This window comes from Mytilus californianus, unplaced genomic scaffold, assembly GCF_021869535.1.
Source record: "Mytilus californianus isolate M0D057914Y unplaced genomic scaffold, xbMytCali1.0.p SCAF_7, whole genome shotgun sequence".
Lineage (NCBI taxonomy): Eukaryota > Metazoa > Mollusca > Bivalvia > Mytilida > Mytilidae > Mytilus > Mytilus californianus.
In genome coordinates, this window is record NW_026262723.1 from 101,769,536 (window position 1) to 101,775,448 (window position 5,913).

Sequence of the window (5,913 nt, forward strand, 5' to 3'; positions counted from 1 at the left end):
AAAGATAGAAGCTGTAAACATAGAAAATTAACACCAATACAAGATGTATAAAAAATCAGAAATGGCCAAATCCATTAGACATTTTCTGCTAAAAAAAATTGCCTGTACTTGAATGAAAAAAAAAGTATGATATACATGTAGGTAGAAATCGTTCAAGCAAAGATGATCAGCAATATAAAACCTACAAATATGTCAAATGATCACGACATTAAGAGGATTCCTTATAGATATTCGAATGCCGTTAAAGGAAGTTTTTGACAATTTTCGTGATTTTGCCAAATATATCGAAAATATAATAGATAGGCACACACTGTGAACAGTAAAAATGATCAGCTATACAAGATCTACAAAATGTTAATATGACATTAACCGAGTTATTGTCCTATAGTGACGATTTTTGACTTAATTTCGTGTATTTGCCTATTATCTTAAAATATACCATAATAGATGGACAAAAAACTATGACCTGCACAAATGATCAAAACTATGACCTGCACAAATGATCAGTAATACAAGATCTACAAAAATGCCGATATGATCGAAACTATCAGACGACTTCTACTATTAAATGATATGAGCAAATCAGCCCTAATGCGGATAAATCAGCATGTGAAATACTGATGACGTTGCCCTGTCGATATAAATCAAGAGTTAATATTGCTTTTCGGACAGGGCTAATACGGAAAAAAACAGGGCCAATACTGAAAAAAAAGCATCAGAACGCAGACGATCCAAGAGTAAGAATAGTTAAACTTTCTGATTCATTCTTCCCAGCTTCTTTATATTTGCTAGATAAAATGAATTGTAATAGCATAATATTAAGTACAGAAATTACATCTGACAATGTTGACAAAAAATCCATGGACGTGAATGCGAAAAGACAAGTTAGATATGAAATTCTGCATCTTCTTCACGGAAAGTTTCTTAGTTTATTCTAATTAAAAGAATTAAAATCATTTAATAAAAGTGTTATGAACTGGCTGTTTCTGTATTGGCCCTGTTATAGATTCTCGATCAGCTGTATTGGACCTCGACTCTTCGAGTCTCGGGTCCAATACAGCTAACCTCGAATCTATAACAGGGCCAATACAGAAACAACCAGTTAATAACACTATATTATATAAGGGTTATTGCCCTGAATCGAAGATTTAAATTTATTTATAGAGTTTTCATATACACTCTCGAAAACTTTAATAGCTTGACATAAACTGTTAACAGAAAAAATGAACATTTTTAACTATACGTCAGTTACAGCAGACGTTAATATAGAAAATAATGCTCCTTCCACTTGAGACTGTGAAACATCTAGTTTTAGATATGTTCCCTATGGTCATGTCATTACAGGAGACCTCAACATCGTCGAAGACCGTGAGGTCAAAACTTTCTTAAGAAAGGACCTAAATATCGTTCTCCATCTATAATAGATTGGAAACAGTGTCGTCAGGTCATTAAAGACGCTTATTTGTCTGTTTGTGTTAACGTGAAAAATCTGATAAAAAATCTCTTGACGATTATTTGAATAAAATTATGAATACTGTTGATATTCGTATATCTCATTTGAAAACAATTCTGAAATTAATAATAGGGTCCATGATATACCCATTTCTAGAATAAAAATAAACTCCAAGTACTCGCAAAGCGGTTTGTGTTCGTACCGGCCGAGAAAGCAACCAGTAATGTAGTGGTGGTGTGACGCATATACTACACGGAAGTTCTCCAAAACGAAATTATCAATTCGTCTACATTCAGGTAGAGAGTCAAATTGTAAACAAGCATATCACTGCCACTACCCAGCCTAAAGCCTCTTCCGAACATTTGAAAGTCCCAACTATGTACTGGTTACCTAAATTACACAAGCAACCATTTAAATTCCGTTTCATCTCCGCATCTAGTAAGTGTTCTACTACTAATCTGTCAGTGCTTCTAACTACATCCCTTACTAGTACTACTATCAAAGAACTTGTTATTAAATTTTGTAATAAAGCTTATGAAAATAATGGTATTAATTATTTTTGGAGTGTTAAAAATTCATTAAAGGTTTAAGATAAAATACGTGCTTTTGATGGTCATTTTAATTCTGTTGACAGTTATGATTTTTCTACTCTCTACACTACACTTCCACACAATCTTATCAAGAAAAAGTTTTCATATTTAATTAAATGATCTTTTGAAAAATCTCATTGCAAATTTATTTGCTGTAACTCGTTTAAAGCCTTTTCTGTAACGAAAAAGGAAAGTATGCTAGATACACTTACTGGAAATGTGAAGATATGATTGAAGCTTTAAATTTTCTCCTGGACAAAATATATGTACGTTTCGGCGATAAAATGTATCGACAGGTAGTAGGTATTCCTATGGGCACTAACTGCGCCCTTTAATAGCAGATTTATTCCTGTATTGCTATGAATCTCAGTTTATGACCAAACTCAGTAAAGACACGTCATTGTTACATTTGGTTGATACATTCAACAATACCTACCGTTATATTGAATATATTTTTTCGTTAAATAATCCAGAGTTCTCTAAATATACTACCGAAATTTACCCAAAGGAACTTACTTTAAATAAATCAAACACAAACAGCAGTAGTTGTCCTTTTCTAGATTTAGACATTTCAATTTTTAAAGGGAAACTCCATACTAAAATTTATGACAAAAGAGACGATTTTTCATTCCCTATTGTTAATTTTCCCTTTTTAGATGGCGATGTTCCTTTGGCTCCATCATATAGTGTTTATATATCCCAACTCGTTCGTTATGCCCGTGTGTGTAGTGATGTCATAGATTTTAACGAACGTAATCAATGCATCACTGGTAAATTATTAAGTCAGGGATTTCGTTACCATAATTGCTTAAAACTTTTACTAAATTCTTTCATAGATACAAAGATTTGATAAGTAAATTTGGCTGTACCTGTAGAAAACTGATTAAAAACGATATTTCACATCCTAAATTTTACGGTAATATTGTACTAAAAGCGCGGAAATCACTATGTGATCCGTGTAAACTCATCGAACCTTTAAACAAACTTATTAGTAAAGGTTATCTTACCAATGTTGTAATTAGATCTTTGAATATAGTTTAAATTGGCACAAATATCGATTTTGTCATCAGCAGATTACAACATAACTAAATTTGTATTATTTTCAAACCATTTTTTTGGATGTATAAATACACATCCACGTTCATTTTCTATATAGAGATTACTCTATCCATATAGTACATTCTACATATTTATTAACAGATTAACTCCTAAATATCCTACTGCCTGTCGATATTTTGGCATTGCACAAGTTATGTCTTCTTTGACTGTCCATGACGTTAAAACACTAAATTCCTGGGATGTGTTCTAGTTGATTTTAGTCTCTGATGCATGATTTTTTTATTATTAATTGTTTTTGGCTTTTAACTAGCTTTCAGTAACTGCGAGTACTCTCAAATCGTATGTTCGTGTTTATTTGACCTGTTGATACAATTTGTAATGCATATTTGTTATTTAATGTTTACTTATTTTGTGTTATATCTCGTCTCACTATTTTTAATATATACCACCTTTGATAAGTGTTTAGTATGACGATAATTTTTCACTTTTGTTCTCGTACTAGGAACAACAAAATTATTTATTTTGTAAAAATTATTTCCCTACTCCTTGTATACCTTACAACAAAATTATTTTTATTTACCTGTGTACGTTTTTTTATTTGGCGGCATTTTGTCCAAGGTTATGATTGTTTTTCTGATATTGTTAAACATCTAACCCCCTTGTTTTATTAATTTTGTATTTACATTGTGTCATAGATCAATTTTTTTCGTTCAGCGTATGTTCACTTGTTTTTATTAATATGTCTTTTGATTAAGTTAAGTCATTTCAATTGATATTTTATAGTGTGTCTTTGTATGTTGTGATGTTACACTATTGTTTCAGGTAGGGTGACAGTTGGCGCCTATTAAAACGTTTAAACCCGCTGCATTTGTTTGCACATGTCCTAAGTCAGGAACCTGATGTTCAGTGGTAGTCGTTTGTTGATGTGGTTCATAAGTGTTTCTCGTTTTTTATATAGATTAGACCGTTGGTTTTACTGTTTGAATGGTTTTACACTTGTTATTTTTGGGGCCCTTTATAGCTTGCTGTTTGGTGTGAGCCAAGGCTCCGTGTTGAAGGCCGTACTTTGACCTATAATGGTTTACTTTTACAAATTTAGACTTGGATGGAGAGTTGTCACATTGGCACTCATACGACATCTTCTTATATCTATTAAGACAAGACCTACAAAATGCTTGCCTATAGGAGCTATTGCTCTAAAACGAGGGTTTGTGCCCGTTTTTGCGATGTTTTTGCTTATCATCTTGATAAGTATAATAAATAAACAGAAACTGTAAACAAGAAAATTACCGATCGTTCGATACCCTCATGGGTAGTCAAAGGTCGAAAAACACACCGTAGTAGTAAACAAGAATATGGTCTGAGATTCAAGATCTACAACAATGGTTATATGACTGAAACCATCAATTGGTACAGATAAGAGTTATTGCACTTTAATGATGATTTTTTTCTTTATGAACTTTTACTGGTTTAGGGGTATTATCTTGAAAACTGTTATGGGTAGAATGAAACTTAACAGTAATTAAAATTGATAAACAAGCAAATTGAGATCTACAAATCATTTCATTGGTCTTTAATATTGTGCTGACTTGTTACTGCAGGGCCATTTGAGTTAAGGAGGGGTTGGGGTAGGTGCATGGAAGAAGTTGACAAACAAGTGATTTTTTTCGTCAATTGCTTATGTGATTCCGGTACTGAAGATAAAATAATTTACCCCCTTGATGATTTGAATGCTTTCAAAAAGCTGTATATTTAAAAGTAATTTATTTGTTTCCTATAAGAAACATTATTTTATTGAGAAAAAGGGTAACAATAAATATAAAAATGCTATAGCCTTGCCAGATGAGCGATTCACACTCTTTGGAGGCTTCTGTTTTCTTTTTGGTCATGACGTAGTATGTCTGCCTTCGAGTTGCGGCTTTCGATTACCCCTACTTTTGATATACATTTTTTGCATTTAAAAAAAAAAACCCATGACGTCAGATTTTTATTAGGTCGATGGTAAAGTCTTTTGATTATTGTAAAATGTCATCAAGGTTTTAAAAATATACAGCCAAGTCCGTTTGGCTGTTTGAGATATACTAATAAATAACCATCCCAATTTTATTTATATGTGTTGGACATATTCCTTTCATCAATAAAACTCAATCATAAACATCCGATCAGTAATCAAATTAAACCAAATTATCTTTTGGTTTATAATCCAAATACAGGATCGTCAGCAAGACATACAGAAATACAATACTCTCAAAAATACAAAATCCAATACAAAGAAACTTTCTTGAAATGCATTAAAACAACGTAGAAAAGAAAATACATGTAAACGATGTATAGTATATATCTATATAGGCTGTGCATGTGAACATCCTTTATAATGATACTTTTGAAATACATTTTATCTGGTATGTGTCATACTTTCTATGAACCAAACAACATGTTTATATCAAGAGAATGATATTTATACTAGGTGTAGCATTAACAAGGTTTAGTATTTGCATTGACACCTGAGTGTTGTGCCCCGGACCAATGGGAACCACACCTGTATTTAAAAAGTGCTGGGTTAATCTATGTTATACACATCAACTGATATTGCTTACGATTTCACAAACTCTAGAGCCTTTATAAATGCAACAATTGTCCAAGAGAACCCATTTTTGAAGCCTAAAACGCAGCAGTATTCATTATCATATATCGATGATTATAAAAAAGCAAGTTTCTTGTACTGAGTGCATATATACGTATTAGATGACCCCATCTGTATTCTTTACTGTTCAAATCCGTGTGACCGGTATCAAATGACCCTATTTTTGT